Raw genomic sequence first — 12,794 nt, 5'->3', positions numbered from 1 at the left:
GACGAAACGAGTATACGAAACATACTGTAATCGAATTTTCAGAAGAGAATTTGAAGATACTATTACATTCTTCTCGCATTATTCAAATACAAATTTTGTTCCTTTCATATTATAATTGCATCGAATTGTTAGAACCATAGGATAAAAAGTAAGATTCTCGACAAGCATTTTACACATCAACTAGGAAAGTAATACCTCTAACACTGCAGAAAAACTCAAATCATTTTTCACTGAGCTTAAAAATGTAATTCTGTTTTAAAACCTGTACGAAGACTTTCTTTGTTAACACCTTGTGTCACAATTTCTTTCACAGCTACGTTGATTAGCACACTTCTCCTAATAAAACAAGACAATTTTTGTTTCTTAAACGTCTTCATTTATGTTTGCCCCTAGACGTTGATAACAGAAAAGTCGAATCTTCTTTCGATTCAGAAAAAAACGAACGACGTAGGTATTTAGCAGATTATGCGTGAAATCTCCATCGCAAGTCTAACTTGTTATAGCCCAAGAGGTTAATTAAAAACTGGCTGCCTTGGATTCGTCGAATTTAATCTTCACGAATGGTATCTATGGTTAAAGACTGACGCCATCGCCAAGTTTCGCAAATTCTAGTTTCAGAGATCTCTATCAAGAATCATTCCGTTCTTCGGTATCCAGGGTTTCTTCGTTTCCAACACCGACGTGTTCTCCCGTTTCATCAAAATTATTCATTCAACTCACTAGCACCTTCGCAAACCTCAGAGAGCTCCGCCCTGATCTTCCTCCTTCTTGAACCCAACCCTCTTTCAGCGACCAGGTCCGCGTCCGCCTATCTTCTTCTCTTCATGGTGCTACTTTATCTCTTACCAGGATTAGCAAGTGCCCTTGTCCAGTCGTTATTATTCCGGCAATATTCGCGCTGCTACAAAAATTCTCGGAGCACTCGCATCTTCTGTTTCTCGTATGTGGCATATCGCGGAAGGTATGCGCACCGTCATGGTTGGACCCGAGGTCTTTTTCCTCTTCTTCGGACGCGTCCACCATTGCGCCGCGAAGACACGGTACATGCCTACCACCTGGCGACAGATCTGCTCTGCTAGGTGCTGCTCGGCGATTTCGATTTGCACATTGAAAAGGTCAATACACCGGGACTTCGCAGTTAACTGCGTGGTACCTGATCGTTGAAGCCTGAAAAACGCCGTTCGTATAATAGAATGTTCGATGAACAGGACGTTTAGATATTAAAATGGTGTAGGGATATAACGCGTGTTCGGATATGGGAGGATCTAATCGATTTATGATGACTGGACTACGGATACTTGTGCGTTTATGGTGTATGCCAGTTTATAAAATGCAAGCGCGTACTGACAAACTTTAAGTGCGCTATTGTTCTACGTTCACCACGAGGAATTTTGTGGTTGGTGAAAGAAACTTCCTCCTTTTTTGGATTTTCGTGAAACAATTTTCAACAATCAGAATTTGCATAAAGATCCGCAATTTAATAATGATTAGACTGCGGATTTTATGCATTTATGACAATTATTGATAGATTATACACATAACTGTAAACACATTACAAGAATTTGAAGATATTATTACATTACTTTCAGCTTGTAATAATTGGTAAATGAGGAAAGACAATTTCATCTTACTTCTGTCTCTCGCAGTTAGCCTAGAAAATTTTTATTTTGCATAAGGATTCGCAGTTTAATAATGATGTTCGGTAAATATCTAAAAAATTATTATATATAATTTGAAAATGGATAAAATGTTTTAAAATATATTTTCTAACATGAAAGATGTAAATATTGTGCACTATCGATTAATGAAATTAAAATGTCAGGTGTTCAAGGCAAGTTTGTACTTTGTTTAAAATACGATCAGTTTTGTGCGCCCTTAAGAATCTGTTAAAGAAGCTTGTTACACTGAATAATCGCTATGAAACGATATTTTTCAAGCAACTCATTTCGTCTCTTCAGAGTTAAAATTTGTTATAGTTTTATTGTTGTAAATGCATCTAGTCTCATACTATTAAAGCTGTAGATTCATCCCCTTGGCATTCTCTTTGTATGTTAAGCAACGTCTTTGAAGTCCCTCTCTAAAACCTATAAGCAATAATGGACCCAACGTGATAGGATTTCTAATCCCATCGAGCTCAACACTTTCATTAGGGAGAGAATTTTGCAACGCTATGATCAGAGACAAGTTAGGTTCATAGAAATTATTTCGAAAGAAGAGTTTCTATTAAATGCTGCATTTTTCTTGTATATACTATAATTGTAAGACAGCTTAAAAACAGAAATACGCACGTTACTCTAATATTGATGAACTGAATGTTTACAACGACACAGTCAAATTTTATAAATGGGTTTCCCTTTAAAATAAAATTAAAAATCGCCTTAATTATGTGAGCTAGATATATATTTGATTTTTTCTTTAATCATCTTAGTTAAAAACAGTGGTTTTTTCTGCCGATAATTTTCTGCCATGCAATTATACTGCTTTAAATTGGACTTACCCAGTTACCTTATAAATGTATAAAATTTGCAGTCTAATCGTTACAAACTGAAATATAATTTTGATTATTAATATCATATAATGCTTTAATATAAATATTATAGTAAAACGAAAAATGAATATTAGCGATGCATCCATATTATAATATCACCATTAGTATAATATATTTAACTGAACAAGACAAGTATTCGGAAAAAGAATTAATCTTACACAAGACGTAAAAAATATTGTTCCATAATAGTGAAACAGTGGTAATAAAATGGCCAGCTTCGTAGAAACAAATAATAATAATCCATACCTATTTTTAAACGAGATCACGTATCAAACCGTTCCGATGTGCCCCAATCGTACAGTTATTGATTACCTGTCGCCGGAATCAAATAGGAGATTGAACGGACTTGTGGTTTGAAAGAAAAACTACTGTACCATATGTGTCCCACAGGGGTTCTTTTTATCGGGGCCATTAGGGTTTCAAAATATTTTCGATAGTTCGCATCTACGCATCCGTGGCTTTCGGAGTATGTACATGGAAACGAGGGTTGCTGTAACGAACTTACGCGATCTACACGAATCTAAAAACGTCAACAAATTTGTAATCCATTGTTGGAAACAATAGAACTCGAATACGTGTGATAGCAATATTAGAATGTTATCAAATAATCAAATTATTCCTTTTATTATTGACCTTTCGTGACCTTGATAATCATTACGATTTTACATCATACTTGTTCGTCTTGTCGAAAAAACCGCTGACTTGTAATAACGCGAGCATTTTACATGCACTTCTTGGGTCAAGTGGCGCACTAATGAATCGCGCATGAAATAACCCCATCTGCGAGATGAAGAAACAGTTTCTACTTCATAATGATTTATAATGATTCCCGCGTAACTTCTACAATAATGATAATAAATTAAAGCTCCCCCGGCTGTAGAATTAAGAGGCATGAACGAATCAGCGAACTCTTCAACGCATACATTGCTACACGAAAGTAACAAAGCATTTGTATACTTAAAGTATGTTCATCACTGTTAGAGATATCTTCGTAACAGATACAGTGAATATTATTCAATGAGGAACGCTATAGATATATTAACCCGAGAAAGATAACCTACGTCGCAGAGGCGCCTGCGAAGACTGTTGATTTTTGTTAATTTTTCATAGAGGTCTAGTGATTTAAGTTTAAAATTACTTAAAATATAAAAAAATATAATATAAATGCATTTTATTTTTACAATAATGCCAAACCTTTAAAATGACTAGATTAACTTAAATAAATATCCATTGTTAGTATAAAATTGACGCCTTAGAAAAGCATGCGCCTCTGAAGCGTATGGTTATCTTTTACGTACGTTGTCATATGGTTATCTTTCTAGGGTTAAATAACTATGTATAACATATTCATATTTCAGTTGTGTGTCTCTTAGGGTAGTTTAACATTACAGCTCGAAAAATGTTCACATATTCAAAGTAATTTATTTGAAGTGACTGAAACTAGAAAATTAATATTGATTAAACATTTGATTAATCACTGACTAAGGTGATGTCCGCCGTATTAATTCTTTGCAGTATAGTAACTAGACTGCAGATCTTTATGCAAAATAAAAATGATGTTCATTAATTACACAGAGTCAAACAGAAATTTCTTCCCTTTTCAAATAATTTCAATGAATCCATATAATATTTTCATTGTTTTAAATTTTATCTATTGACTCATGCCATAAATGCATAAAATCCGCGGTTTAATTATAACGTATCAGACTCGCTATGAAGTTTTGGAACCTAAGCTACTAAACACAGATATTGATAATAAAATTCAATTTTTCTACTATCGGTATTTGGCGATTGAAATTACTGTGAACATGCACAATAAACGCGAACTTTCTTTCTCTTGTAGGGATTTATTAACGAAGATAACAGACATTCTAAAACAACTTAATCCATGAAACTTGTTATCAAATTCTTCGATATTTATCCTAAGCGAACACCTTTTAAAGAAAGAAGAGGAAGGTATCATCTTAATCCCGCTGTTCTTCTTGCATTTATATGACCCAAAATGAAATTTACGTTTGCAAAAATCCCATGTCTTTAAATATTTCGTTCGTTCATATGCTTTATATAATATTGATATTCTTAACTACTGTTATATGCCGTGAATAAACGTAATATTTCTTACATGTAGAATACGATATTAAACAAATAAGTCCAGAGGTACAAATGAAACGTCAACTTCTGTTCGTCGGTTCACTATGACCCGGAGGAATGCGGGGCACAAAGAAGGGGAACGGCAGGGTTAAACGAGATATACAAGTTCGGACGACAGTGATCTAGAAATTAGAGGACTGTTAATACCGGTGGCCGACGTTTCCGCGCCGATAGCTGAAAATCTGCGAACTTTCCATGCATCGTTGTTGCGGCAAACGAGCGAAGCGACCTCCAGATTCGAGAGCAGATAGTTAGCGTTTCCCGCATTCCCGGCTCGCAAGGGGTATTAAAGGTCCCGGTAATCAGTCAACGGTGCACCTTTATCTCGTTTTATCCCAAGAAAAACTCAATCTTCGCATAGCTTTATCTGAGGCCGCCTTCTTTTGTCAGGTGTTTGCGATTCAATGCGACAGAAACATCAGGTCCGCGGCTCTCTGGCCGGTCGGAGGAGAAAAAGAAGACGAGAAGAGGAGGACGCGGCGTCGCCCCGCAGGAGGGTCACCGCGAGGTAAATCGAGAAGCTGTGGAAGAGAGCCAGTGGTCCCGGGTGCGGACGACCAGAGGACTCATGATTCAGTTAAGAGTTTGAGGTTTGAGGTCTGGTCGTCATTATGTCGCCTGCCGCCGTAGCCTGGCGGCCCGTCTGACGGAGAACGACGAGGTGGCGGCGAATGAGAGCGGGGCAAAAGGAGGTGGAGAAGATGGTGGTGGTGGTCCGGGACCCTGGCGGAAGAAGGACGAGGAGGTAAAGCGAGAAGGGAGAAGGACAAAAACGAGGCATTAGCGCTACCCATGCTACCGTGTGTTCCATGGTCTGTTCGACCGCCCGCTGATGCCCATTTCTACTTACCAAATTAGCATTATTACCTGGTACGGACGTAAAAATGCAATCAATGTGTATATCCGTCGGTACGTATGTAGAATCGAAAAAAGAACGTGCCGACCACCGTCGGACGCCGATGTACCTGCCGCGAACCAGTGTTAACGACCCTGATCTCTACGTCCCCGAAGACGAACGAGTACCTGCGCCGGAGCATTGGTTAGCGCCTCGAAGCTCTCTTCTACGCATCACGGTTCCCAAAACCTTTTCTACCCCAGCTACCGTCTACGTCCACGCGATCCGCAATGTCACACCTACCGATCGGTGTTTTTCTAGATTTTATTAGATCGGGTCATTGGGCTGTGGATCTTTGTAGAAGATAAAAATTTTCTAAGTAAATCGCTGGAAAATGTGTGAACACGAATTTTTTCCTTTTGCGCAACTGAACTGTGGATTTTATCCATTCATCAGCTTCAGTATCGTGCCATTAATCCAGACAATTTTTATTTTACATGAAGATCCGCAGTTTATTCATAACAATGTAAAAACAGTATTGTTAACCCCTTGCCATCCCATTTTCTTCATAGTTACAATGATTAGAAGTTTTTCGATTTTAATAATTTCTAAGAAGAGAAACGACATTTTATGTTTATTGTGTGTCTATATTCACTTAAATTTTTTTGAATACTGATGACAAGAAATCAGAATTTTATTCAGACTAAAGAAGGCGCAATAGCATTCATACTTAACAGGATATTACTAGAAATCTCCATCGCATGTCAGACTTGTTAAAGCATGGCAAAGGGTTAAATTCTTCCAACGCCTTCACAAGTTTATGTTTCACCCATTCGCTTGTCCGATAAATGCGTAATATCCGCAGTCTTGTAACGAGCTTGTTTGCATTCTTTTTCACAGGAATGTTGCTGTCTTCGCAGAAGTGTTTCAGATTTCGTTTGAGGTAAATCTGGAACCGTAATAGTTACAGGCGCAGGATAATTGATTGAACAACGAATACCACGATAAGAAAATGCGTGGGGATACACAGCCGATTAACGCGGAGCGGTGTGCGCGCGGCTATAATCGGCGCCGTTATAATTCGTTAGCTATAACGGCGTCTAATTTTCGACAAACTTTTAATCCCCTTGAAGAGCCGCGTACCAAAAATTATGCAGTATCGTTTCAGAAAAGGCTGAATACGACGAGCGCGCGCAATTTTTTAAGCTACCTGGCCCCTCGTTAATATGCACGCTCGAATTTTATGTATATCAGCATTTTATGAAAGCGATTTCGGTCGCACCGCGATACGGTGCAATTAACATGCAATCTTGATAGCGGGTAGACCACAAGAATATAGCAGATTAATGAATCGTGAATCATTTGCGAGAAACGAGAGCCACATTCGTGGGAACATTTGTCATGTCGATTTGTCAACGCGATGAAATTATTGCCTTTTATTTAATCGACATAGTCTTTATTTAAAATGATCCTTGATGATGATTGAATCGATAATATTTGTTATGTGTTCCAATATTAGACGGTTCATCTACTTTTAAATTTTGTTCTTTCTAAAATTGTTACAAGTCGCTACTATAGTTCACTAAAACAAAGAATGTTTTCGTTAAAAGAAAGAAACATCATAAACGGCTTAAAAATTAATGACAACATTAGACAGAAGAACTTGAACAATTATTAAATGAGTTTACAAATTTCCAAGAATTGTACAGACGTACTTTAAATCTTTCTGTGGATAAATGTTTCCATTTTTGAAAATATATGAAACTAGAAATTCTCTCGTCGATATTTGTTCTTAATGAAATCGAACTTCTTGAAAGTTACTCATTATTTTGACACGCATCCAACGAAAGTCAGTATAGCCCTCGAATCTACATCTTTTACGTAATTCCAGAATCAACCAAATGATTCATCATCCAACGTACATAGCTCGTCATTAAATTTCAATATGGATGAACAAAGTAACTGTTGTTATCACAGACAAGAATTTCCAAGAACTTTTCTACATTTGTTCTCAACAAAACCTATAATGCACGAATTGCGTTAACGCAATCATTCCAGCACAACTTTTTATTACGTTCATTTTCTAACGCTGTTAACCTTTTGCACTCAAGGTTATTTCAACTCCAGAATGATGGCATTCATTTCAATCTACGGTATTACCATATCGTATGATCGTTTTTAATGGATGCATAGGAAATTGAACCTGCTGGCTCACAGAAGACATCCATTCTTTTTTTTTAATTTACTGAATACAAACTTGAATAATGTGAAAATTCTTTTAAAATATAATATAACAATTTTTAGTGTCGCCTCAGAGTCGCCAATCGAGTGCAAGGGGTTAACATCTTTCATTTTTCTAATACTGTTACCAGAAATTACCTTCAATTTCTCGAACACCGTGACATGTTTATTGCCTGGGAATTCGAAGGAAATTCGAAGGAAATTCGTCTTCTATATCAGAATCTTTACAATTCTATTGAAACCGTCGAGCTCATCTCGCGCAGTGTCACCCGTTCAACAACGTGTTTAACAAACAAAAGGAATTCGTCGCTGGCACGAGCAATGGTGGCATTAAAGATGCGTGTGCGCATTGCACATGCGGCCATCAAAAACGCGCAGCGTGGGCAATAATACGCATACGTGCGTGCGACGACGTCCAGCCACGTGGATGCATGTATGACAGAAGCAACGAAGGCTCGACTTTGGGAGCCTCGGGGTACGCAAGACGTATATAGGCTGCCTGTCTTACGCATCCTGCCGCACACGAGGCATACATCACTCCACGTGTGAATCCTCACCACCACCAGCCACCTCACCCTTTGGATACCTTTTTCCAGCCATCGTTCATCTGTGCGCGTGTGGATGTGTTGGTAATTATTGTTACGAGGGATAAGAAGAACGACGCGGAAGAGAGAAACAGCGGGGTTCGGTGCGTGGATCTTCCTTCAGTGTTCCCCTGTAATCAGACAGCCGGACCTGGCAGCTAGGTAGGAGGAGCAAAGTGAAACAGCGAGAAAGAGAAACTCTGAATGGCGTATTAGTGACGCTTCTGGTTTAAAGCATTCTATAAATGGCCAGGATTCATCGTAACCGACTGAAATCGGGTAATCGGTGCCGGAATCGAAAATTTTGCTTTAACGTGTTCTTGTCTTGCCAAATTCGTAACTGGACAACGGATCTTTATGCAAAATGAAAATGATCCGAGTTGGTCGAAAGACGCATAAGTTAGATGCAAATGTCTTTCCACTTTCAGTAATTGCAATGAATAGAAAAAATGACGTAACGTGTCCTTAAATTCTTTTAATGTATCCACAGTTCCGCGCTAAACTGAACCATTGTCCGATCAGAAAACAAGGATAACGAGATTGCAAGAGATGAATTTAGAAAATTTTCAGAGAAACGAGTGAATCTATTCGAGCGAGTACATTTAACGTAATTACTTGAACAAGTAGTTAGGATTGGTTGCTATAGTATCCCATAAAATATAACCTTTTAAAACGCAATAACTATTTTAAAATTGAACTAAATGACTTGAATTCTTTTTAGAGGATAATTAACCCTTTGCACTCGAGTGGCGACTCCAAGGCGCTATTAAAAATTGATATGTCACATTTCGAAATAATTTTATTAATCAAGATTCTTTATATTTAAAGAACTGTTAAAAGCGTAACTGTTGCACGAGTCATAAAATTCAACTGCATAAAATACACTGGACTATATAAAATAAGAATATCGTGGGTCGGAAAAAGTATTTTAAATTTTTCGTTAATTTGGCATCGAGTGTGAAGGATTAAGTTACCGAGATCTACAAAATACATTTTTTAAAGTTTCGTTATAGGCTCAGATAAAAAAGTTGAGAAACGAGGATTTTTTCTTTTCATTCCAAGTAATAGCAAAATTAAAAGCCATAGTAAATTAGTCCTTCTATCATCTAAAAAAAACTCAAGTCATGTAGTTCAGTTTTGAAAAATTTATTGAGTTTTAAAAGGTGTACGAACACTTTTTTGGGCCACTCTATGTAACGACTGCGGATCTCTATGTAAAATAAGAATAGCTTGCTTGAATTGCAAGAAACAGAAATCAAATAGAAATGTCTTCTTTCCTAATGTTAAGATACTGAAACTATTACATTTGTGTTCTTATATTTTTTTGATGTGCTATTTTCAATTAAACGTAGTCCTATTTATCATAAATGCATAAAATCTGGAATTTTAGCGATGAATACATCTGTATGCATTTATCGTAAACGTACAAGTTCGTAAAATTCAAGAAGACGTGGATGCGAACAAACAAACAAAAATATAAATACAAAAAAATGTAAGTAGAAACTGAAATCGCAAAAATAGCTGATTTAAGGAATGTGTCACTTCTTCAGATTTCCATGAAACTATTATCGAAACTGGAAATTTGCATACAACTCAGCACTCTGGTAATGAATAATTTTCTGGTCGTTAGACTGTTAACGTAGCGTCTCTATAATTTTTTAAACTGCGAGCTGAAAAGATCAAAGTCTTCCTCGCAACGCAAACATAAAAATAACATTCTCGCCCTTCGTCCGTAACTAATGCAGAAAATCGTACAATAATCATTTGGATTTTCTCGTGACTCTCTCCCAAAGCAACTAAACCTCGGTAAGTCAAACAACACGAGCATCGTCGCATTATGCTGCTCGCGATGTGAAATATTTAGTAAAAAAATAAGTATTCAGTAAAATAGGTGTAACAAGCTGCCACTGATTTACGATGTGGATACATTATAGTCGCAGATAATTGGAACCCGGCAACAGTGGTAACAACTTTTACGCGTGAAATAAGAAAGTAGCAGCGCGTAGATCACGGCCGTTCTTTCGCGCGGGTTAACATCGAATTACCAGCAGGTAATTATCATTACCCGTGTGTAATTAAATTATTTCTCGAAGACCGCGGGGAATTTAACCTGTTTTACCGCTTTTAGAATTTCGCTCGATACCACGATTGTACACACACACACACACATACACACAAATAAACCACAGGTTTCAGCTACGTAATTACGGGCACGATAATTCATCGTCGTGCGTACGTGTGTACGTGTGTGTTACGCCGTACGAGATTCGTTAATAACGGTTTGCACCTCTCCCAGGGGTAATTAATGCGTCTCGCCGCGGCACGGCTGATTTCGTATTCGGAAAAAAAATGTCCTTATTATCTTAAACACTGGCTTTCGGTTAAATCTGGATTTGTCGATCGCACTGGAATAAAACGTCCTGTTTTTACGTCGCCTCCTACCTTCGGCACGATAAATTTTCAACGGAGAAGAAGAACCCTGAATGACCGAGGGCCACGTTTTGCGTTGCTTTGTCCTTTCGGCTCCCCTCAAGCCTCCCTCGACCGCTTTCCTTTCTTCTTCTCTTCTTCTCCGTTCACAGGTTTCACTCTCTCTCTCTCTCTCTCTCTCTCTCTCTCTCTCACCGTTCTTTCCGTCCCGCTTCACCTTCTTTGCTCCTACACTACAAATTTACAATGCCCTCGCTTGTAATAAGCGGTTGCGCGCTTTGTTCACGATTATGAGCTCACTTCGGATACCGAGGGGACTTATCGAATTAAGGTTCCTCCGAACCTGGAACACCAAACATCTACGCTTCGGAACATAACAAACAGAGCGACGGTTCTTCGTCCAGATTCGTCGTCCACGGCTCGTGGGTGTTCGCGATCTGCCAAACGATTCTTTACGTGGCCAGTTGTTCAGATTGACTGTAGCATCTTCAGATTCGGATGTAACAAAAAATTAGTTGGACTTTGTTTCCTTATTTTAATGGAAAGTCTACTTTGTCGCTGTAATTACGAGTTATTATTCAAATTTCACAATTTTCACAATTTTGCGACTGAAACTCAGTTTTCTTGCTGATGGCAGTGATATTACCAGTCGTCTTCTGATCAATGACGTCAATTTTAGTCTTCAAACATCGCTGCAGTACTAATCTAATAGTGTCAGATCGCAGGACTTCAGTTACCAATTCGTGTCTAAACACCAAATACATTCGCAACTAGTGTGGCAACTACCACTCTGTATATTACTTAAAGATAATCAAATGTTTACGTCGTTATTCAATATTATTTGATTTAATAAATTAATAATAAATTAATAATAAAAAACATTTGCTTTGATTTAATAACATATTTTAGTTATTGTACGAACGCTGTTGTCATAACGATCGATAGTAACAAACGGGTTTTCAGACTTCTTTCATTAAAGTATGCGTTTCGCTAATGTCGACAAATCTCGGATAATGTGTTGTTTTATTTTAATTTGCAAACGTGGCACTCAATTTAGACAATATCATACGTTTTTGATGAATTGTTTTCCTCGAAACGAAGCCAAAGAATATTTCTCGCTTGCCCCAACGCGTTCGTTACTTCACTTTAGAAAATATTACTGTCATTTGTCTGTATCCTGAACCTCGTTAAAAATGTATAAATATTAGAAACAACAAGGAAAATATAATTCGTGGCACACCAGGCCTCACGAATTTTCGTCACGTTTCGACAATTTTCCTCGAGCAATTACGATCACGATTTTGATCGAACACTTTCTACCGAGACGGTATTAGGCAATTCGACGAAATGCATGCGATACATTGCGAGAACGTGGAATTCAACTAATCAGAGAAGCCTCGGGAACTCCGATACTCGCGTTAGAACGAAATCTAATTGCCGCTGGTAACAGCTTTCACAACTAAGAGAGACCTCGGACCTCGAACGTCGAACGGGCACCGCTAATTAGTTCGCCACCACGGAATGTATTTCTGCGGCTTGCGCCATTCAGCGGAACTCGCTGCAGTAGATACAAAAATCCTGTGCATAATACGTTGGTCTTACCGACCAGCTCTACCATACAGCTTGGAAAGACGCTGGGAAAAGCCATACGGCCTAGAAATCTGCTGACCCAAGTAACTGCTCGAGCACTTGTCCCGCCAAAGTAGCAAAGCAATATGGCAAAGCCGTGTTCGTACGAAGCCGGGACAGTGTGGACACGGCTTAAAGCGTCTACAATGTAAATAGCCTGACAATTTTTGAGGAACCCGGAGTTTGCTTCTTTCTAAATTTCCCCGCGCTCTGCAGCTATCTCCCCGAAGTAGACACGGGCAACTATTTGTGACAAGAGTGCTCAAGGTTCCTCTTCTGGGACACCTGACCTCAAACGCTGGATAAAAAACGGGTGTTTTGAACTCCGGATTCATCCATATTGCAAGTCATGTTCACCTTTTTTTTCAAATCAAAT

Source organism: Megalopta genalis, chromosome 2, assembly GCF_051020955.1.
Source record: "Megalopta genalis isolate 19385.01 chromosome 2, iyMegGena1_principal, whole genome shotgun sequence".
Taxonomy (NCBI): Eukaryota; Metazoa; Arthropoda; class Insecta; order Hymenoptera; family Halictidae; genus Megalopta; species Megalopta genalis.
Note: the sequence above shows the minus strand (reverse complement) of the source record.